This window comes from Lissotriton vulgaris, chromosome 3_1 (genome assembly GCF_964263255.1).
Source record: "Lissotriton vulgaris chromosome 3_1, aLisVul1.2, whole genome shotgun sequence".
Classification (NCBI taxonomy): Eukaryota; Metazoa; Chordata; class Amphibia; order Caudata; family Salamandridae; genus Lissotriton; species Lissotriton vulgaris.
In genome coordinates, this window is record NC_141689.1 from 669009242 (window position 1) to 669034508 (window position 25267).

The window sequence follows — 25267 nt, forward strand, 5'->3', positions numbered from 1 at the left end:
CATTTTAGCTGAAACATTCTGTCATAAAACTCATTAGTGCCCCAAAAGTAACACATCAACTTGATGGGCTGTCCTCCGTATGCCTTGGGCCGGACATAAGGTTTCATCAAGCTCATTGAACGCTTCAATCTCTCTTGGATATTACATTTATTTTTGCCCCAGAATCAAATAGCATTCTTACTGAAGAGCCATTGATCCGCACCATCTCAGCGGGTATGTCACACTTTCCGTTTCTTATTTGTAAAACAATTTCCTCACATTTGGGATCAAATGTGAGGAAATTGTTTTACAAATAAGAAACTGCAGCAGGGCGTGAAGTGACCTTTTTTGTCACATGTTTTGCACGTGGCCTTTCAACCCGGACACTCCTTGAAATTTGCCACATGTCCCATATTTCCACATCTAAAACATTTAATCTGAGATTTCTTTGCCACTCCCTCTTCTTGCCTACCAGGAGCAGTCGGGATACCCTTAGATTTCACCACTAACACTGGTTCCTCCTTTTCATCACTAGACTTCTGGTTGTGTATAACTTCCACACACACTAGCGAATCCTCACATATTTTTGCTTTTGTTAATATTTCTTTTTAGTATGGGGTTGTCTTTCAACCCTAAGGCTTCTCTTGTCTTGTGCAGTATCCATCCTAAGATGAATTGGTTACGCAGCATTTCATCATCTGATGCAACAAAATTGCATGTGGAAGCCAATTTTCTCAGCACTGTTATATTACCCTCAACTGACTCCCCCACATAGTGCATTCTTCTCCCAAAATGATATAATTCCAAGATGGTGCTTATCTTCGGAAAATAGTATAAATCAAGTTTTTTGAGGCAAATCTTATGCTCATTGAGTTCATTAGCATCATCAGAGTAAAATGTAGGCAAATGTTGAAACACCTGCTGCTCCTCTGTACTTAAGCAATGCATAAGTAAAGACAGTTTTCTCTCCACTCCTAGAGAAGTACCACAACCTGGCATAATGCATAAAAACCTTCTTCCATCTCCACCATGGTATTGCAGGTTCACCTGGAGATGAAAGAAAGAAAAGAGGCGCGATCATATTCTGCATGTTGTCAACAGTAAAGTAGAGAAAACAATTCACTCACACACACTAATACTCTCTCACACACTCTTAGTCCCAATCACCATTACCCGACCAGAAAATAGAGTATCCACGTGTTATGTCCCAACGTGTGAAGAAGTAACCATCCACTTAATCAAGTACCTGATGATATCCTCGAGGTGTCACTACAGAAAAAATAGTATGAAGAGGGGAAGAAAAATCGTGCACAAACTACCACTTTTACGAGACGATCCTCATAAGATGTCACTGCGCCCCACACCGAGATTCCAGCAGCAGGGAGTAATCGTGAACATGTGGTGAAGATTGCCGGTCACACTGTCACATCAGAGCGCTTCCTTGAAAGACCAGCGCCCCGAACAGTTTCTGAGAATTTCCAGTGGCGGGTTCAGCACAAACTCTCTGTAACTCATGTAAAGCTCTCTGATACCGGGTATAGTAGCGCTATATAAAACTTTTCAAATAAATAAAAAATACATTTTTCAAATAACAAGATGGCCATGGACACAGCATGTATTGCACACGAGCCCCCAATGCACTCACCAAGGTGCTCGAGGCACTGGTCGAAGTGGTCGGGATCGGCAGGGTATGGCGTGCCCCTACATCTTTTAATAAAAAGATTCTGTTCCCCTACTTTTTCTTTTCAAAACTGTGCCCCAGGACGGCAGAAATAGACAAGGCCTTCAGATAAGGCTCTGCTTTCGTGGCCTTTCAGGGACGGGCGGGACTGGCAGAGAAGGAAAAGGACTCTGTCCCTTCCTGCCCAGAGATCCAGTTCTGCTCTGTGCTGGCAGATGCCCTCCCACCCCCTTCCTCTTATTGGCTCTCTTTCTGTCTAGCAGCCCCTCCTCACTTCCTGAAAACTGTGACTTGAAGAAACAGTTCACAACCTCTCTTTCCTGCTTTCATTTATTTGCTCCTCTGTGAAATGGATCCCAAAAAGAAAAAAACACTTTTGATGGAAATGCCCTCTTTTTCTGACATTTTAGTATTCCAAAGTGCAGCTTCAGGACGATGTGAAATAAAAGGTTTAAAATGTGACAAATAAATACAGAACTAAAGAAAGCAAGACAGAGTGCTTGCAAATTGTCCCGAATGGTTTTATTGACACCCAAACACATCAGCCTCACTTTTAAGAGTTTGCCAGTGAAGCGCTACTTTATTTTTCTCGTCTCTCTTTGAAAAACATTGTTTTCCCCTGGTGGGGAAGTACACCATTCCAGGAGATACTACAATACCTGGCTGATGGGTGGATTGGGAACAAAATGTGTACCATGCTCTGTGTTTATGTATGTGCTCTTTTAAAACTAGACTGCTTACTTTTCGTAGGATATAAGCAATGGACATTGAAACTGGTCCTTTCTGGGCCCTGTAGTCATGTCCTTCTCTTTTCAGGTAAAAGCACTCGCTGATTTCTAAATAGTGAGTGAGAAATCGTTAAGCTAACCATGTTTTTTCTGTTACATTTCACGTGCTTTACTTAATGTTGCATTCCCTATGAGTGTTTGCTTTTTCCGGGATGTTTTTTTTTTAAGCAGTATATTACTCGTCTAGTGCATAATTTGAATTGAGCAACATCCAGGTGTTTATAGCTGGCACAATGAGGTTGTAGCTGAAGGCAGTGCAAGTTTCTCTCAGTGGGGCAGCATGGTGTTCAGTGGGGTAGAGGATGTGGCACTATGGCCAGAGCTGCCAAATTTGGATCTGGGGAATCAGGTTCAGCCTTCATGACTAGTCCACCAGACCACTCTCTTGAGGGAGTATATTCCCATGCTCAACCTTAGAAGACCCCACTAGACCTTAGAAGCCCTGGTGTCTTAGCACAAGCAGGTGTATCCTAGCGGTGTCAATTGTGGGTTAACCTAGAAGGCCTGTCCATTACAATCAATACTGATTGTCTGTCTTGCCGGCAGGCCTTACAAACTGCAGAATCGGGAGCAACAGTGATCCAGTCATTATGACTGTCACTGAGGTCACAGGAACGTTGAGCAGGATAGAGCGGTGCGAAGGGTGTGACTTCACCAGGCATCTATTTCGGGTGGGGGCATAGTGTTTGCAAGTATATTATGGTTTTAAAAAACTTGCTGCCTCCTTTCTGGCCTCCAGCAATTTTCAGCAACAATAAAAATGTAATGATAACTCCGGTGATTAATGTTCTTCCTAGAGAGATTGGAGTTTTGTCTAGTGGATGGGTTGACTCCTGGAAAGGTAGTGCAGAGGGTTAATGTGCCTGCTACAAACAACATGTACCATGCAGATCACAAAGTGCACATAATGTTAACTAGGTGAGTGGGTTACTGCTTTTGTCAGAGAGATCCTTTTGATACTTGCAATTTATAAGTTAAAATCCTAACATAGAACAGTGAGCTATTAAACTATACTGCCTACTATTATGGTTGTCATGTGACTTTTGTCTTATGTAGTATTTTCTACACAGTGATTTACACACGTATAAATGATTGTCTGTGTAGTGTGTGTGATGTAAAGTGCTCTGACACCATACACTGGTATGATTGGCGCTGTAACTCAAATTAAATGCATCTGAGAAAGAGTGTGGTTATGGAGACTTGAAGGGAACTCTTAAAGCATAGTAGTGAGGGAGTACGAGGTGTAGGTGATCATTGGGTACACCAACAAACATTGTTGTACAGGGTGCCACCAGCACTAAAGCCGGCTCTGCCCTCAAGGCCAGTCCACCACACCCATTGGTACCTCCATTGGCCTTGTTTCAGCAGTAGTAGCTGCAACTCACCAGGGATCGGCAATGCAAGATTTGCACGCACACCAAACTAAGTTTGCAAACTTCACAGTCTCTCTGCTACTTGCACAAGCACTTTTAACATGTGCTACCTGTTCTGGGGCTACTGAAATTATACAGCAGTGTTGACTGAATTATGCAGCCAAAAAAAGGCTGCAGTATAATGCAATATATTTTCTTATACTTTATTATTTTGACATTTTTACACATGTTAAGTCTCTGTAGAGATTCTGCCTCATTAATACCAGTCAGCCTTTGCAAAAGGCCGTCCACCTTGCAGCAACACGAGTCACGTTTTCTAGCAACTTTTTATCTGTTTGAGACACAAAAATGATTATTTAAAACTGTAAGATTATGAAGTGGATGATGTATCATGTTGCAAATACGGCATAGCCATAACTATATAGAAAACATTTGCAAACTAGGATATTTTGCCATTCATGTTTGAACTGCTCTTGTGGAAGGAGGGAGAAGAAGTGCTAATGACAGAAACTGTATGGCTCGGAGACAAATGGCTTGTAATTCCACTTTTAAGCGTATTTGGGACATTGTGTGATTGAAAATATATCCCACTTTGTGAATGTATTTAAATGCCAATAACTCCTATTAAACCTCAAATAATCAAGTGTATCCATTGGTTGAATTAAATAACACAATAAGCTGTAACTGATTAGTAAAATGCTAAACATATACAAAAAATGGGGATGTTTTTCACATTCTGGCCACACCTCTGACTCTGCCACTGATCCAATCCTTAGGTTATCCCCGCCCTCAGTCTCCGTCCACAGTTCCCCTACTTTGATTTCCCCACTTCGACTACTGGCTTGAGGTACAAGAGACTCTTAGCCTCACGCTGTAAGACGTGCACTCGAGCTACAATGCGCCTGCCAAAATGCCCGTCATCGCCTCCCAAAGTACAATTTAACTGTGCCGTATTAACTCGCACCACCGTGCCATTGAATGTAAGGCAAGGCAGGGCCGAAATTTCTGGGAATCTCTGCTCACATACACTTCCTTGCCTTGACAATTTCAGTAGATTTCAATAAAATTCAGTGATGTGGGGTCTGTGGCGTAGTTCAATGCTTCCAGTCGTCACCAATGTGAAATGTAGCAATCTCCACGTTAGTTTATCTTCTTGATTTATTCAGGTTATTATGTGTAGTACATCAGACTCCATTCATCAGTGGTCAGAGCCAGAGGCGCAAATAGAGCCTCATTTCGAGGAGGGGGGCTACTAAACATTTCGGGGAGGCTAATTCTTCCACCGATAGTCCGAGTGGAAATGCAGGGGCTCAAGGGCTCTAAGAAGGGGTGAAAAAACAACAACGTCTCGTAAGCAAGTAAATGGTCTTTTAAAGACCTGTGAAGTACTCGGGTGTGGCTGTGTGTGTGCCCGGGAAGCTGTCTCAGCCCGGGCTGCCACACACGACAGGCGGGTCTGAAGCCCTTTCAGCCCAATGGGCGTTGCGCGCCTGATCCGAGCCACACGCACTCCCAGCTCCAACTGCCACTCAGTTCAAACCATCACATTCACTTCTGGAGTATTCAACACCTAGCTATTCCAGAACCTAATACAACTTACCACACAACACCTATTACAACATACCACAGGTATCAAAAGAAATGTAATGTTTACTTTCTGTTGCATATATTTCCTCTCACTCCCTAAGATTTGATGTAAAGTCACCTTTGTTTTAATATGTCTGGAATCAACAGACGTACCCAGTGCCCCAGAAATATGTCCTACTTTATTTTGTATTTTTCTTATGGCCACAAGCGAAGAACCATTAAGCTGTTGGTGACTTGTGCTGAATGTGCATCGTGGAATATACTTTACCTTAGTATAAAAGTGTCATTTTCTTTGCTCCATTTTCTCCAATGATATCACATTTGGAGTTCATAAACGGCTTTACATTAGAGTGAATTGTTTCAGTAGTCTTTTTTCAGGTATCCGAAATGATGCACTTCAACACAAACATCTGCAAAGACTACTTATTATTTTACTACATTAAAGAAACCAGGGCACATGTCCTATCTACTTTTGGAAATATAAAAAACTCACGTGACCTCTGCCAAATGCAGCGTTATCTGTAGAACTAACGTCAGCTGTTGCTACTGCTCAGACCTTGGTAATAATAAATCCATCAGAAACATCAACACACATAGAATCCTTTCTGAGGAGGGTCCGATTGTAAAATCACTGCAGAATTACCTGGCTTACTGTCATTAAAAAAAGAGTCTCATCCCTCAGTGACTGTCTTCAAAGAAGCACTTCATGTGCTTTATATCCTTGATAGTAGACGCTTGAAGGTACTATGAATGAAGATGCTCCGCCCATTCAGGGAACCTAAAGCACAGCCATGTAAATTTAAATTCATAGGAGTAATAATGGCAAGATCTTCGGCCCTCGTGCAGGGCCAAGCAAGACACCATACAGTGTGATGGGACCTTATTTGCAAAGTCGAGGAAAGTATAAAAGATAGTAATATATTAGTAAGTTTTATCCATAACATGCTTTGACCACTCCAGTTAAAAGGCGATCATCCCATAAGCAGAGGACTTTTTCATTCACAATGATTAGGAGTTAGACACACGAAATAGGAACAAACATTTTAACCATGAAGGATCATTTTATGGGATAACTCAATTGGCAATACAGCTGGAGATATATTGTTAGCAGGCAAACAAGAGATAAAGTGCTGCAATATGTGCGCATATGTTCAGCGTCTAGCAAGTTATAGACTGAAGTCCCTTTCAAAAAAAAAAAAATTAAGTCCCTTTCAGGCAAATAGTTCATGTTCAGTATTTTGATTTTTGTTTTTTGTTTTTTCTATATTTTTAGAAGTGTGTTTAGATTTGTTTTCAGAATATTCAGAAGGTTTCAGTTAAAAAACTTCTTGACCGTAAAAAAGTTGTACCCAACAGATCGCAGTTTGCCTATTTTCTAAAGATTGCCTCAAGCAAATGAACTGTGCAGGTTTTTGAATTCTCATTATGTTCAACCTCGGAGGATGTTAGGACCCCAGACCTTTTTTATGGGAAAAATGTACATTTTATGTTAACTTACATCTCCACTCAGAGTCCACATACACTCAGATATATGTTGTATGTATATTAAAAGGTACATAGATAAATACTATGCGCACGTTTTGCATTAGTTAAAATGCCAGATCATTGGAACATAGTCTGAGAATCTATTATCTTTCAGATTAGCTACGGGGACATCATCAGCATTTTATCAAGTACTTAAAATGTGTTAAACCTCCTTTATTGGATTTGTAGACGTTAATGAATTCCTTCTGCTGTCTATAGCTTTGGTAATTGAATATTTGCAGTGACGCAGTCATGAAAATTCCTAGATATCTGGGAAAAATGTCATAAAAAATTATAGGAAATAGAATACTAAACTCTCTAAATCTTCCTTTCTTTGTTGGCAGATCGAACATAATAGTTCATCGACAAGAACAAAATTAAAACTCCTCATACCAAATTCTATCACACACAATATATAATTAATTAACAACATAGAACATATACTATAGACAACAATGTAAAACAGACTCAAAATCATCAAGAAAATTCATCTAGGGAAAATAGCTAAAAAATCCATAAAAAAGTGCCCAATCATAGTGCTTTTTTGGAAGAAAATTTACAATAAACCAATATCGTCTTGCAAAAGAACCATAATCATCAGAGCAAAATTAATACATGAATAAAGTAAAGTGTGCTAATGTGTAAAGTGCTCAAAATATGTGCTAACAAGTGGGGTGGCAGTCGCTTTGTGTCTAATCCGCCATGCTTCAAACAGGTATTTAGAAACTGCAATCGCTATCACCCATGTAGAATCGCTTTTGCAAATTCTAAGCGTATTTACATGATCCATCAGGCCCAAAAGACAACACATAGACACGATCTACCTAGATTGTGGTTTAGAATACTTCGCACTGAAGAATAATAAATGTTTTTCTGTTTCATCAGCTTGACCGCATGCCAGGCTCAAAATAGACTTATCCCGTGATGAGGACCATATTGAGGTAAAAGTAGCGATGGGCAAAATGCCATACCTAAATTGCAAAAAAGAGGGATCTTGCACGCATGGGGAATGAAGTCTAGGAATTCCTCAGCCATAGGTATGTTTTTGTGCAAAAGAAAAAACCTGGTACGGGTTCCCGAGGAAGTAGATGGCTGGCGACAGGTATCAAATTGTACCCAGAACCTTTTTAATCACACCTGCCGTGGATGTCGAAATAGAGGGAGGATCATTCAAATAATTGCCCATCCCCAAATTGTGTAGGGACTTTTTGACATAGACAAACCACTGGATCTCCTAAGTCAAGAAACTAAACTCAAGTTATCTGTAAGGCCATCTCTTTCTGGTTATAGTTCCTCTGTAGACAATATACAGAGCCAATAGAGTGTAGGCCATAGTCTAGCCAGGCCTGAAACTGACTTGAGTGTTAGATCTAGCCTAAGGGTAACTTAAGGGATTCCTCTCCCCATGTGCACAAGAGCTCTTATGAAATTATTCTCACCAACCCTTAGGGAAGCTGTAGAGCAGTGGCCCCATAGCTCTTCTCCAGTCAAAACAGCACCACAAACCTGAACCTTATATATTTTATTAGCTGGAATTAATAGCACCAAGGAGCCCCTTTTTGCAAATCTAAAGACTAGAGACTCTGAATCACTTCCAACACCAGAATAAAAATATGCTAAACAACCAATTCAAACGTAGTGACTAATATTGGTGATTTTGGATTGCCCCAATTTTTAATCCCAGTGAGCTTGTGATAATATGATGTTCACGTTTATGAGACAGATAATTTTGAGCTGGTGAGTTTGGGATGAAAGGGAGTGACCCTGTGATTAAAGGTTTGTTCATTTTTATGTAACAGAGAATTTTGTCTCTGACATAAGATTGGGCTGCTACTTTTGGTCAATGATAAGAGCTTCTTTATAAACAGATATCTTCTGAGGCGGAAAGCCGGGAGAAGTGTATTTTAAACCTTTGCATTGCCTAACTTGCACTGTTTGCTCTATTATTCAAATCGTCTTTTTTAATACTTTTCACAATTGTCAGGCTGTTTCACACATCTCCCACCACTCACCTCACACAGCCGATCGAGGTGCTGGGCAGTGAGAACACTCGACTACCCCAGATGCGGCCGGTGGTGCGAGCAGCCATCTTGCGGGTAGAGAACGGTGGCGGGCTAGTTGTGGGAGCATTCCTGCTGACATAAATGATTGTGTCAGCGCGCTCGCGCAGCGGACGCGCCGTCTGCGCATCATTGGCAAGCACGTCTGCGCCCATCCTCGCCTGACCAAGCTCAGAGGCCCCAAACCCTGCCCGAATTGAGGTAAGTATTCCCCTTGCCTCTCGTATTTCCTACTCTAGCAATGCTGTACTGAGGATCAGAAAGAGGGAGCCAGACAATCACCAGAACCACCTGTGTTGTCAGCAGAAATTCCGTTGTTTCACCCCTTCTAAGACCCCTGCAGCTCCACTCTGCCTGTTGCTTAAAGTTTCAGCCCCCCCTGAAATGTTTTCTTAGCCCCCTGAAATTTGGCTTCAGTTGCGCCTCTGCCACCAGTTGTGCGCCAGCCATTCTCCAACTGTATAACTCATCTATACAATCTGGGAATATTCCAAGAACATGGAAGGAAGCATTCATGTGTCCTATCTTGAAGAAACCAACAGCAGACCCACGAGAACTCAGCAACTATGGTCCGATCTCCCTTTTACCTTTACTGGGAAGGTGCTGGAAAGCATGATTAATAAACAACTAAGTCAATATCTGGAGCTAAACGAAATTCTAAATCCATCACAATCGGGATTCCGACAGGGTTTTACACCGAACCGAGACTGCTATTTTAGCAGTCACGGACTTGCTCAGGCTACGAATAGATAAAGGGGGATCGGCAATATTGATATTACTAGATCTCTCCGCAGCATTTGATACCATCTCACATGAAATGCTAGCGGAGAGACTTTACTCTTGTGGTATCCAGGGAACAGCCTTCAAATGGTTGCAAAACTTAGTCCAGCAGAACACAAACAATCATGCTTGGACCACACCTGTCAGATTCAATCAGCTTAGACAGAGGCGTCCCTCAGGGCTCCTGCTTAAGCCCGACCCTCTTTAATATTGATATGGCCCCATTAGCAAGGATAGCGGAACAGTTGGGCTTCGAGGTCATCTCTTATGCTGATGATACTCAGCTTATGTTCTCGGTTGGCACTGACATAGTAGCAGAGAAAGCACGATTTGCCAGAGGAATGCTTGAGATCTCCAGTTGGATGACGCAGGACTGTCTCCAGCTGAATCCCGGCAAAACCGAGATAATGCTAATGGGCAAAGCCACAGCTAGCTGGTCTGACAACTGGTGGCCCGCCCAATTGGGAGTAGCCCCTGTTCCTACTCAATGTGTCAAAAATGTAGGGCTAAAACTAGACCAGTCTCTATCTATGAAAGACCATATTGCCACTACGACCAGCTCCTGCTACTATAGTCTGCGTCTGCTGCACAAAATCCTCTCCTTGGTCCAGGCTATGGTCATCAGCTGCCTGGACTATGGCAACACCGTGTTGGCAGGGGTAGGAGAGACTCTGCTGAGCAAACTGCAGGTGATTCAAAATACTGCAACTAGGATGGTATTGAATCGCCCAGTGGGCACCGCATCAGCGCCCTTATTGCGATAACTCCACTGGTTATCAGTGAGAAAGAGATCTTTCTTTAAGATCTGTTGTCTCCCTTACACAGCACTTAATGGAAGAGGTCCCAAATACCTCCAAAAGAGAGTTACTATAACAATGCAACTGTTATTAAATTGCTGTTTGTGTCTGACTGAGAGAGCAATAACACGTTTTGTCCTTATTTTATGAATTATTGAAATCTTATGTGACTCTGCTTCTGACTCCTGCTTGTAACACTAGACTACTTAATCTTGATATTGATAAGAGCTTCTTTATAAACAGATATCTTCTGAGGCGGAAAGCCGGGAGAAGTGTATTTTAAACCTTTGCATTGCCTAACTTGCACTGTTTGCTCTATTTTTCAAATCGTCTTTTTTAATACTTTTCACAATTGTCAGGCTGTTTCACACATCCCCCACCACTCACCTCACACAGCCGATCGAGGTGCTGGGCAGTGAGAGCACTCGACTACCCCAGATGCGGCCGGTGGTGCGAGCAGCCATCTTGCGGGTAGAGAACGGTGGCGGGCTAGTTGTGGGAGCATTCCTGCTGACATAAATGATTGTGTCAGCGCGCTCGCGCAGCGGACGCGCCGCCTGCGCGTCAATGGCAAGCACGTCTGCGTCCATCCTCGCCTGACCAAGCTCAGAGGCCCCAAACCCTGCCCGAATTGAGGTAAGTATTCCCCTTGCCTCTCGTATTTCCTACTCTAGCAATGCTGTACTGAGGATCAGAAAGAGGGAGCCAGACAATCACCAGAACCACCTGTGTTGTCAGCAGAAATTCCGTTGTTTCACCCCTTCTAAGACCCCTGCAGCTCCACTCTGCCTATTGCTTAAAGTTTCAGCCCCCCCTGAAATGTTTTCTTAGCCCCCTGAAATTTGGCTTTAGTTGCGCCTCTGCCATCAGTTGTGCGCCAGCCATTCTCCAACTGTATAACTCATCTATACAATCTGGGAATATTCCAAGAACATGGAAGGAAGCATTCATGTGTCCTATCTTGAAGAAACCAACAGCAGACCCACGAGAACTCGGCAACTATGGTCCGATCTCCCTTTTACCTTTACTGGGAAGGTGCTGGAAAGCATGATTAATAAACAACTAAGTCAATATCTGGAGCTAAACGAAATTCTAAATCCATCACAATCGGGATTCCGACAGGGTTTTACACCGAACCGAGACTGCTATTTTAGCAGTCACGGACTTGCTCAGGCTACGAATAGATAAAGGGGGATCGGCAATATTGATATTACTAGATCTCTCCGCAGCATTTGATACCATCTCACATGAAATGCTAGCGGAGAGACTTTACTCTTGTGGTATCCAGGGAACAGCCTTCAAATGGTTGCGAAACTTAGTCCAGCAGAACACAAACAATCATGCTTGGACCACACCTGTCAGATTCAATCAGCTTAGACAGAGGCGTCCCTGAGGGCTCCTGCTTAAGCCCGACCCTCTTTAATATTTATTTGGCCCCATTAGCAAGGATAGCGGAACAGTTGGGCTACGAGGTCATCTCTTATGCTGATGATACTCAGCTTATGTTCTCGGTTGGCACTGACATAGTAGCAGAGAAAGCACGATTTGCCAGAGGAATGCTTGAGATCTCCAGTTGGATGACGCAGGACTGTCTCCAGCTGAATCCCGGCAAAACCGAGATAATGCTAATGGGCAAAGCCACAGCTAGCTGGTCTGACAACTGGTGTCCCGCCCAATTGGGAGTAGCCCCTGCTCCTACTCAATGTGTCAAAAATGTAGGGCTAAAACTAGACCAGTCTCTATCTATGAAAGACCATATTGCCACTACGACCAGCTCCTGCTACTATAGTCTGCGTCTGCTGCACAAAATCCTCCCCTTGGTCCAGGCTATGGTCATCAGCTGCCTGGACTATGGCAACACCGTGTTGGCAGGGGTAGGAGAGACTCTGCTGAGCAAACTGCAGGTGATTCAAAATACTGCAACTAGGATGGTATTGAATCGCCCAGTGGGCACCCCATCAGCGCCCTTATTGCGATAACTCCACTGGTTATCAGTGAGAAAGAGATCTTTCTTTAAGATCTGTTGTCTCACTTACACAGCACTTAATGGAAGAGGTCCCAAATACCTCCAAAAGAGAGTTACTATAACAATGCAACTGTTATTAAATTGCTGTTTGTGTCTGACTGAGAGAGCAATAACACGTTTTGTCCTTATTTTATGAATTATTGAAATCTTATGTGACTCTGCTTCTGACTCCTGCTTGTAACACTAGACTACTTAATCTTGAAATTGTCAATACCTGGGAGATCTTCCTTTAATATAGTAAACATAGTATTACATTTTTCATATCGCACCTATATTACGAATTTTTGTAAATAGTGGGTGTACCTGTTGTCCAACTCAGTGATTTTTATTTTAGCAAATACAGAACAATGACAGGCTAAGTCAGATCTGTTGAGATTCATATCTTTCCCCTGCAATTATGCACTGATCACAGAATTGATTTATTATTCTGTTGAGCTGTGTAACTTGCTTTAAGAGAATTCCACTAGATTTCATCTCAAAAAAGGAAAAAAGTGCATAGACTGAAACCATTTTACTCTTAAACAAATGTTTATCTGTACATATTTTTACTTGGTGTTTTAAGGCTTTACATATGGTAGATATGGCACTAAAAGGCATCACGTCACGAGACATACAAAGTTGTGACAAGTAATAAATAGTGTGATCAATAGCATGATAATCAGATGAACAGTAAAGTGATGGAGACTATAATCAACAGAAGGCATTCGGTAACCTCCAATAAAGGCAGAAGGATCACGTGCATAAGTTAGTACTCAATCACAGGGGTGCTTAAAGGACAAAACTGACCGGTAGAGATCTAAGCTACAGGAGACCAGAGCTTCCTGGGGCCAGTTGTGGTGTTAAATCATCCATGTAGGTGTTGCCTTGCTTTGGTGGGGCCAGAAGGAGGACGTTTTTGGTTTTGACTTAGTGCCACTGTGCAAGGAAAGAAGTGTGTTTTATCAATGACTAGGATGGAAGTTTTGTCCAGCCGAAAGGGTAGAAGTAAATTCCAGTCCAATACTTGTCTTGCCGTGTACACATTACCTCACTAAAATAGGATTCCCATTGGGTCAAATCATCAGATTTGTTTGAGTGCAGATTATTAAAACTCATGAGGATACAGTTTTGCCAGTCAGAAGAAGGTAGATTTGCAAAATCAGGACGTGTGTGTATGAATTGACCCACCTGCTCTTTCTTTCCCAAAGTGCTTGTTGACAGAAGGTAACTCAGATTCGTACTAAGGCAGTACAAATATATTTTCGCCATTAATTGTGAGGCAGAATTAGTAAAGGGCACACATTTCACAACATGTTCTGTTGTGGACTTTCCCTTTTAGCTTCTATTAGTGCCATATACAGAAATACTTTCTTGACATTTTGTTTATAAAGTCAAAATGCATTAATATTTTGTGTACTTTCAGAAACTAATTTAAAAAACTCTTACATCTTGGGTTTTATTTTAATCACCATTATTTAGGAAAAAAGATTAAAATGTGGTTGAGTCATGAATTATGGGGAAATGTTATGGGTGATTTAGCGTGAGAATAAGGCGATTGGTATGAGAGCCGCCGCCCTTGCAAGGTTTATCAGTAAAAGGGTTTGACTCCAGAGGCCGTTATACATTGATGGATCTTTGCAGGGGTGTGGATTGGATGTGCGTCCACACAGATGACGTTGATTTGTGGCAGTCTGGATGTTATCAAATGGGCTAGAAATTGTTCTAGGAATGAACTCAATTATTTTAATGATCATAAATATACAGTACAGTATGTGCTTCTCGCCTACTCCGGTCTGTTAATGTGTAATTAGAACAGTGTAATTTTGGGAGCTGCACTGAACAGAATGGAGTGTCAAGGGACAGATACTATCAGTCTTGTCCAGCATTCCAATGTTTTTCAACATAGTTTCTTCTTTCATTTATAAAAGATTGTGCCCCCAGTGTGTGGAATGTTCTAAAAGCAGGCAGGCCTTCTGCATCAGGCTATGCATGTCATTAAATGCCTCTCGCTTACTGCTCTGCCTTTAATTTTGGGAGAGGACGTTTAATGGCCAGTACTGCCCTCGGTACAGGGTGTGATACTATAATTAACCCTAATTGCCCTGCGAGCACAGTGTTAACATCGCTTAACAGCTTGTAAAGAGCTTGTTAACCTCTGTTTATTGCCTGCAAGGTGAACGCGAGAGGGTGTAACGAACGTGGAGGGAAAGTGACAGGTTTTAAAATATGACAGCAAAAACTAATAGCACCCACTCCCTAATCTTACCGAATGCAGGTGCACAACATTTGCCCACCTGCTCTGTGTCCCTCACTCGACCTCTGACTGAGCAGGTAAACAACCTAAGTTAGAATCAGTGTTCTAAAGCATTCTGGTCTTGGTTGGAATGCCGAATTCAATGTTGTTCCCACCAAACAGACAAAGCAATACAATATATTTAGTGAAAGCTGCAAATCAGTATTTCAAACTTGTTTATCTCCAACAGTTGCCATACTATAATAAATATTGCACTTTTTGTATAGGTGATATTTTTAGAATGCACAGTTTTTCTGTTTGATTGCACCCTGATTCGGCATGGCGGCCCTTGGGCTACGGATGGTCCCACCGCTTCTGTGAAGTTCTTGTGGAATAAATAATTACATTGCAGGAGGCAGGTTTTCTGGACAGGCCAAGTATTGATTTCTTGGTGTGTGATGGCAGACTATGGAACACTAATCTATACTCACATATGGGCCGTTTAGTCAGATGACATGGTCCTGAGGAGACCACTTTAATGACATGGGATTGAAACGTTGACAATTCCACCCGCCGGTTCTCAGATGTAATAATAGCAGGAACTGCAGATTGTCCTGCAGTGTCCTGGAATCCATAGCTGTGAATTATGTATAGAACCAGGGGACAGTGCAGTGTCTTATTGCATATAGGTTGTTAATGTTTTGGCCACTTTTTGAGCACTGTGTCTTCTGCAATTTGTCACTTGTTCACAAACCATTGCAGATGAATTGTGAATGTAAACTATTGGCAGTAACCTCGTACAGTCCGCTGTCTTCTGTTTTCTCAAACTACGAAAGTTTTGGTAAAATGAAATGTTACCACAATGGATGGTGGACTCATTGAAATGTTTGAAAGGTTTCCAACATAGTCCCACTGGACAGTGTTTGTGTATAACACAGTTTTTCTACCAGAGTCATTAAGGTTTCCCTCACATAGTGATGTAATGTTAGAATTTAATTAGAAATTTTCAGCGCAATAACAGACCTCTTTGTGATATTTATTTGTAATCAAGGATGCTGGGTAGGCAACAGCGACTGGACTAACCCCGCCTTATTCCAATTCCTGATGCGTATTTCATTCTGGGTTAATCTTATTACTTCTGTTTTAGGCAATTTGCTGTTTCTGTGGGAATTTAATCTAGAGGTTAAATGTTGTTAAGAGAGCAAAAATCCATTTCTGTTGTACAGTAGCGAAACCATGCCCAAAATCAAGAGCTGTTTCTGCTTACAAGAATGGAAGTGGATTAAGCCTGTTTTTACTGTAATAGCAAATTACATTTTCAGGTTGTGTGCTGTAGTTCTTCAACAATAGACAGTACAGCTAGATGCATGCAGATTAGATTCTGCTGCGTCTGTTAATGCATTGGTGATCAGTGTTTATTCCAATACGAACAAAATCTTGTATGAGGCACAATGTCCTACAATGTGGTTTACACCGGCATTGTCATAAGCACATCTTGCTGCATGCACATTATTATGTACTCCTTCTTACCATGTTGTTAGGATCCCTCTTTCACTGACTTGAATTTAGCATTTTTCATCAGCACTTTGAATACTGTTACAGCTGTAATCTGTTGAGTGTAGTTCTCCAAACCATAACATTGCTGTCCAGATGCTCGAGTTTTGGTATATAATAGTGTTAATACACAGACACTACCTGGAGGTCACATGGAATTTTTCTGTAAACAATGTTTCTAAAGAGTTGAAACTATTTGCCACCTATTTGTTAATTTTAACCTCTCTAAAACCAGGAAGGTATGTTGTGGTAATGATAGACCTGTCAAATATACAACATGTATATCATTGAAACACTAAAATGCGGCGCAGTGCTGAACTGGATTGTAACAAGAATACATTGTAGTAGACCAACATCAATACTATCCACATCCACCAACAATGTAGGTCTCTGATCTCCCCCCTTTACTCTACCTAAAAATATTGAAGTAATTTCTTGAATGCATTCATAGCAGTCTATTGGTCAGATTACTGGCAAATTTTAAATTCATGATTTTGTATTGCTTGGGTGTACTCCTGTTAAATGTATATATCTTCTTTTCTCACATCTTTTCTCACTTTGTATGGAGTTTTCTCGTGAATTCTCCTGTTGGGAGTACTTCTCAATGCTAATGCTGGTCCACCTTATGCACTCATAAAATGCATTGCTTGAAACACACAACAGTTGCTACCCATTAGTGTCCTGAACAGGTTTGTTGAAATTTCTTTAGAACATAACCAATTGCACTTGTTGGCACCTTTGCTAGTAAACTTTTTAAATGAAAGGCCCATCATCAGATGGGCAGGTACTGGAAAACTAAAGCGAAAAATCAATCCAGACTCTGCGTTTTAAACGCGCCTTCCAGGTCTCTGCAGAAGATCAATGCGGGAGGCCAGCTTTCAATAAAAGAAGCGATCTACCGGACTACCTGGAGCCGAATGATTGAATACTTGGACGTGCACAGTGTTTGATTCTAGAAAGACATTCTGTACCCCGCACAACCATGGTGCGTGTGGTGCAGCCATACTACTGCAGGGTGCCCGCACACTTTCAATTGCTCTTATCAGTAGTTCTGCTGGACTTTTCTGAGTGGAGATGCTGCCACCACTGTTACTGAATGTATTGTTTTAGTCATAGTGATTGTGATAAATCAAAGTGTCACACACAGAACTTGTAATACATCAGTCACAGCCATTTAGCTGGAGAGTGGTCAGAATGTAGTATGTAACCGGTGGTACATTTTAGAGCACGCTGTTGCAAATGCACTAGTAAAGCATGGTGTGGTAATGCGCTGTCATTTACAGACAGGAGCATTTCCATTGAAATTGCCACTAAATTTGCAGACATGCAGTTTGACCGATAACACTATGTAGTGCAAAACAATAAAGTGTGGAAACATGGTTTAAGAGAATATTTATAATTTTCACATCACCAAGTATGATGTCTTGATTTCTTTTTATTCCAAATAAAATCTTTGTTTCCATCACACTTCAAAATTACAAAATGTGCTTTGTTTGCACTTTACTAACTGTTGATATTTTTCGAAATATTTGCACAGCTCCTTTAATAGCCTTCAAATGTTCTTTAATGTTAGAACAAAATTACATTCTACACCCTTTCCTTTCACGTTCTTGGAACCCCAGCAAGATTGTCACATAGCTGAACTTTACAAAACTCTCTCACTTTGTAGTCCGAAAAGTTGAAGTATCAGTCTACATAATAATAGAATAAGCAGCAATTATTCACAAGACATGGCATGACACTTGACCTCTGTCTTTGAGCGCACAGCAAATGCGACAAGTTATTAAACAAAATGTCGATTTTTTATTTATGTATTGCTCGTTCACCTTCTAATCTTTGGCATGTGGTTTTTGGGATGTGCTGCAGCACCTCTTGCACCCCAGCTTCCAGTCCCCATGACTCTTTAGCTAGACCTGCAGTGTTGGAGGGAGCCTGTCTGTGCGATTCATTGTGCATTGTTGCAGAGTTCGAAGGGTGCATTGATCTGGGGTGCTTGCTACTCGCTGGCCATCATCTAAAATCCATTTTTTTCCTACAATGTAGCAATTTCAAAGTAGTTTAGACAGTTTTGTTCTTGGAGTCAGCGTATTTCCACAGCCGTTCTGCTGGCCTCAAACCAGAACGCTTTAAGTTTAGACCATCTATTTCTTCGCTGCAGTTATTCCATGGAGTTTTGTCAGAATTTAGTAACAAAAGCTTTTAGAGATAGCTTGATGTTTGTTGCGTACATGTACATGCATTTGATTTCTTTTGGGCAGCTTCTTTGTTTTCGCATTCATTTTTTACGCATCACAGCTGTGTTCAACTATTATTCTTTTTACATAATTCTCATCTAACTTTCGATGCTCTTGCAGAAAATGCAATTCATCCTACAGTATTTGGTTTTAAATCAACTGAAATATTTTTGACTCTGTGTTCGCTTGATTTTCTCTTAATAAGCATTCTTTAGATTTATATTTTAGGGCGCTTCTCTAAAACAATTGTTTCTCGGTTTTTATGAGTTTTTTTCTATATGAGTGTGCTTCATCAATGTGACTGCGGCATGCAAGGGACATAGTAACCGAAAACCTAATCACTTGAACATAAGAATAAATATAGACCATGCATAACCTAGTTCCTAATTAAATAACAGTTGGCAACCTGAGCAGATAGCGAACACACTTAAATTATGTGTGGATATGCCGTAGGATTTTAGGTATGAATTATCCCTTTACATTTTGTGATTTTAATTATAACCTTACAAACATGCATGAAGGTCTCTTGCTGACGTTAGAATTTGAGGTTCAATTGTTATCATCCTTAAATGTGGGTGGACTTGAATGGATTGTGTAGAATATGCTTCTTGACATTACTGTTAATCTACTGTTGTTTGTTCTGAGTGTGAAGGTTTTGTATTTTTGCTCCCTCAGAATTATTTGGGACACTAGTAAACCTATTTCATACGTTTTGATGACTATGACGACTTATTTCTTTGGTAAGTGTATACAGCACTTACAACTAGCACTATGCGGTGGGGGACATGGGCTTCTATTCACTTGCTTCTGATTTTTCAGTTGCACAAATACCTCTTTATTTTCTTTAGCTTATGTGGGCACGTATACACTGACGTGGTGAACCTCCTTATGGTTTTTTATTCTTATTTAACTTCTTCTCTTTACTTTTTGAAGACCTTTATATGACTAGTAAGTTGCCCTGTTTTTTATTTGTTTCACTACTATTTCTTTAGTTCTGCACACCAGTGGCAGAGACACTATGTGTGAAGGATGTATTTTACCCTTCATGTAGAAGACTGATTGTCTAAATGTAATTTAGCTACTTCATTCTTCTTCTAGCCCTGATGAAGTCTATGGCTTACAGCGGTATAGACGAAACGCGTGTTGCCATGTTCTGTGGCTTGAACAATAAGTTTTAAGAAGATGGAAAACATGGATATATACCTCACAAACTTGGAATAAAGCGAGAAGAATACACCAATGATTGACAATTGGACTTTATTTGTTGCTTCTACTTTTGTGCTATATGCTCATGTTGCAACTGTTATTCATTGTAGTACATGTGGGCTTTTGCCTGCATTTTACGACGTGGGGTGGTCGTTGTATGGTGACCTTGAAGCATTAGCACTGATTGAGATATTTGTATTGGAATTACTCTATACACTACCCTGCACAGATGTCTCCTACTACCTGACCTGTTTTAGTCTAGTTCCAGATTGTGGTGTTGCAAAGAATTTTCCATGATCCCTTAAACTTAGTCACTGCCTCTTGATCCAATTTCTCATCCTCTTCTGAGTGCCATATATTCTACCCCCTCATTGTTTGATTATTTCCACTATCTCACTCTTCTCACTGTCCAGTTTCCACCGCAACAATCTACATTTCAGTTTCATTTCATTTGCATGTCCAGTAAGGTGGCCTTTTACCAGTGGTGTTGGGGGGAGGCAGTGGGGGCATAGGGGCGGTTGCCCTGGATGCAAAATTCTTAGGGGCGCAAAATTGAGGGTGCAAATTACACAGCAAAATACTTGCCTTGCCCCAGTCGTTGGCAACCTACGCTACGCAGCTGCTTCTTACAGCTCAGATTATATCCCCGGTTAGCCCTCGCCACATGGGTGCTTGTAACATTTTGTCCCCATCGCTCCTCAGGTATTCCTTAATGTCTTGTTGCCACTGCGCTCACATCTAGTCAGATACTTCCTGATGCAGTATGCTTATCACTTAATACTAAATGCAACGATCATTTCTTAATTCAAAACCTACCAACTGTGGTAGAGGGTTGCTAGAAGTCTTTATGCTTTTATTAGACAGAGAAAAAGTAAGGTCAAGCTCCTCATGTAGGTCTTGAAATGTATGTTAAGAAATGTCTTTCCCACAGGCTATTACCCAGGCCAGTTAGGTCGTTTAATTTGTTAGATCCTCCAATGTAAGTGCAGGCCGACGAATCCAAGCTACATTGCCTAACCTCATAAATCTGGGCGAGTTCCCTGTAATGTGACATTCATGCTTTTTTGTGTCCTATTTAGCCTAAAAAAATGTGTGAATTGGTCCCTGAAGGCTGCAGTAGCTCAGCTGCATCAGTCGCTTCCTTTACCAATTACTGGTTGTGTATCTCTACATTATTTGCTGGACTGGTTTATAATATGTTCATGCAAATTCGCTCTGCCCGATCACGTCACTTTAGTTTTGTCTAGTTGTCTTTTTCAGTTCTTAATCGATTTCCTCTTTCCAGCATTTGACCTTCATTCTTTCTTCATTTGTATGTCATCCACTTTTTATACTTGGATTAAAGCCTGCCAATATTTGGATATCATTTGTTTGGACTGCAATAAACCTTTATCATTCCAGTGCTATGTCTTCCGAAAGGGGCATGATTCCCTTTATGAGATCTAAAGTAATTTTCTTTTTTTTCTCTTCCCTTTGCACCCCAACAGTTGTTTTTCTACCTCTGCATTTCGCTTTATTCCAATTTCACCCAGCTCACAGTTTTGGAAGAAAATGTAAAGCAAAGTGTGCTGGTTGCTGGTTTTCTTTATTAGTAACAGGTCCCAAATAGACGTGAGATGAATTGAGCTTTTTCTGCCGTTGATTTACATTTTGACCAATATTCTGAGGATTCTGAGGTTTCCTAGCCAGAAACCGCTTTATTTTCAAAATTAATGAGCTAATTCTAAAACATCCATAAGAAAGTGTTTTACTGATGTCTATAATAGAACTGATTTAAAATAAAGCATTAAACAATCCATGCCACTAAATTAATATGAGCTGTAACCTTGTCCTTTATAGAAGCAAATATGGTGCACATTACTCTATTAAAAGCTACAGAAGTAAATTTGGTACTTAAATATCAATTCTAACTGTCAAATGAACGAAGAAGAGTTCAGAACACTCCCCCTACATGGCTACAAGCTTGTTTTAGTAAATACAAGCTCTACCACTGTTGTAATATTCTGCCTTCATGTTAGGTACATGGGATTCATGTGGGGATATGACAGTACAGGTTTCTCTAGTTAAAGTTGGCAAGTACTTTTTCCATTGCCAATGTAGTAAAGTTGCTAATTAGGATAGGGAGTATTGATCAATTGGATGTTTTACTATGTTAGAAAAAAGAAATTAGTTTTGCACTTGTGAGAAAAAGGGTTAGACACACATCTTCCTTTTTTAATGACCTATGTGTTAGCAAATGACAATGTTAATTTCAATATGCTACTTTGACACATTGTGGCACTTTCTAGTATGAAACATAATAACTATTGAAAATGAATAAACAGGAAGCCTTTAATGCAGACTTGAGGGTTATTTAGCCTGAGTTATGAAGGTAAAGCGGTCCCTATGGTAGGAAGGTCAATCATCATTGATTTCAAGATAAATTCATTAAATGAAACTAGTGAAAGTAGAAAGGTCTAGATAAACAGCATACAACACGATTATCATTCCTTAGCATTGTATTCTTTTCACAGGTTGTGTATGTCAATAGAGGGAAAAAGTCTTCCATAAATGTGTTTCTGATACTGACACCCCAGATGCAGGGAAAACAAACACAACTTATGGTTTCATTGACTAGCCTGAAGTTCTGTTTAGGTCTCACCTCCAGGCAGACATATTTGTAGGTCTTAAAAACTGTTTTATCTTATACTACATCAAAAATGTAGTATGGGCATTGGGTCAGCCTTCCTGAAACCATTGATTTTATTCGTATTTAGACCATTGATTTTTTTGTCTTCTTCCTCTTCCAGCCATTGGTTTGAGACATTGTCAACAGGAGCCTGCAAGTGAGCGTTCTATTGGCTGTATCTGTGTACCTATGCCTTATATGCAGTCCTTGCATTCCAGGTCACATGAGACAATTTTTGCCTTTCCCTCTCTTTTATCTCTGTTCGGTGGCAAGTTACCCTCGGGGATGATAGTACACTTAACAAATACACATAACATCTGTGTACCACTGCTCTCTCTGCTGCCTCCTGTGCTATCACTCCCTTCTTGCTAAATGCTCGATCCCTTTTTAAAAACCAGTACCACATCTATGACCTACTCACAGACACACATTGTGACATATTATTCGTAACTGAATCATGGTTTGGGAATGACATGGCTCCAGTATTGCATGAAGCTTTCCCCCCAGGCTATCAAACTGTCATATAAAACCACATAGACAAAAGATGAGGGGCATTATTTTTAAGGAAACAACAAATCTCACAAAGTTGAGGATGTTTCCATACAAGGTTTTGAGGCCCTCATCGCCAGATGCAAACCAGCACCAACTTTCTCTTGTAACTTCTCCATCTATACAGACCACCACCTAGCAGTGGAACATTCCCAGACACATTTCTAGACACAGTTTCAGATCTTCCTACTCTATCTTCAAATCTATGCATCCTTCGTGACCTAAACATATGGTTTGACAAACCTAATGTGTTCCATCCTAGACACACTGAACATACAGCAGATTGCCCCCAAACTCAGACATTGCTGGACACATGCTAGATGTCATTTTTGCAATCTAGACCTAGCACCATCCAAAGGATTACTCCAGTTATATCGTCAAACTACCACTTGGGAGCTTTCCAACGCAAAACACCACAGCTCACCACACCTACGCCTGCCTTACCTTCAACTACATATCGACTTTGGAACAAACTGAATTTTTGGGACCGAGGAAAACACCTAACATCCAACTCAGATCTGTACATTATACATTCTGTTAAAAACTCTAAAGAGTGGATCCAAGAAGTTTTTGATATCCTAATGCCTCTAAAAACAACAAAACATGACAAAGGAAAGCAAGCCCCTTGGATTAATGCAGAACTAAAAAAGATAAAACAACGAATTGCAAAGTTTTCGGGCTCAAAACAAACAAAACTCAAGACAAACTTTACCTACAGAACTATCAAAAAAGCTAAAAAAGCTACTACTCAAACAGAATTCAAAATGTGCAAATGAAGAATTTTATAAAATTTGCACCGAAGTTCATTAACCTAAATGCACAGAAGGAACTCGGCCCATTTCTCAATATTTACTGAGAAACTGGCAAATCATTACACAATCAAAGCAGACCTGTTGGATTCCTATTTAAACCAAAGGAAAACCACCACCAGCATCATCCCATTTTCAACAATCCTCTGCAAGGGTAGGTTAACACAGCCCCTGAATTCCTTCAAACAACTATCAGAAACTGAATTTATGGATAATGTGAAAACAAGCAGTCTAGCCGGCTGCCCATCTGAAACTTGCCCACCAAAAATCTCCATTGAAATCTGTATTCTACCACTCTGGCACTAGTTAGGTTGCAATAATTGAATAACTGAACCCAAACCACTGGCTTTTGAGATCAGATAGAAAAGCGAAGGCTGTATCCCTACAGTCACTGAACTGCACAGTATGCAGTCCTAGACTTGAATCCCAGATTCCCCACTTGACGAAATTGTATGATCCACGACATCGCTTTACTTCCTTACGTCTAATTTCCATAACCATTCAGTTGGAGAGCCCAATTTCCCAATGGAGTGAAGCATATGTCCTTGTTATTTCGAAGTCTTTCATATTTATTCATGAAACAGTTGTTGCCTGATATACAAATGTTGATGGCTCGGCTCCTTCTTTGGCTAGTAGAGCCAAGCCAGGCTCTTCTGAGGGATGTCTGTGTTACCCATCCACACTCCAAGAAATGTAGTGTCACCTGTGCCTATGTGTATGTATGTAGCACAGTCACAAGGTTGAAACCTCTGTATATGTAATTGAAACACAAATAAATATTAGGAAATCTAAATATTTTCTGTGTGGGAACATTGAATTTTGAATTTACAAAAATTTATATAGCGCACGTATACCATGCGGTTTCATGGCGCTAGGAGGAAGCTTAGCCAGTGGTTGGTGGTAGGTGTGGCAGAATTACTAGGATGGGAAGGCGTGAGAAAGAAGGAAAGTCTTAAGTGCTCTACGAAATTCAAAATAAGAGGGGATAGATCTAATGTGAAGAGGGAGAGAGTTCCAAAAGGTGGGGGCAAGGACCCTGAATTCCAGGCCCCCAGATTTCTTTTTCTTAAACAGTGGGACGGAAAGAAGAAATTTGGTGGAGGAGCAAAGCTCTCTGTTAGGGCAGTAAGTACTGATGGCGGAGGAGATGAAGTCAGGGGCAGTCCCCACCAAGGCCTGGAAAGTTGTGCAGCCCAATTTGAAGAGAGCCCGCTCTTTAATAGGCAGCCAGTGTAGGGATTGAAGAAGGGGAGTGACGTGATGGAATCTGGGTAGGCCATAGATCAAGCGGGCGGCCTAGTTTTGGACTAGCTGGAGGTGGTGAAAAGCATAAGCAGGGGCTCCATTGTATACAATATTCCCGTAATCCAGCCGGGACAGAACCATCGCCATCAGGATTAATTTAAGGGCAGGGACAGAGAAGAAACGGGAGATTTTCCG

General features: G+C 41.0%; 1 protein-coding gene across 5 annotated transcripts in view; it reads left to right on the top strand.

Moving 5' to 3' along the window:
• The window catches only part of PAM (peptidylglycine alpha-amidating monooxygenase), a 1271905-nt gene that overhangs the window by 449701 nt on the left and 796937 nt on the right, over positions 1–25267 (top strand). The gene's annotated exons all lie outside the window — the stretch shown is intronic.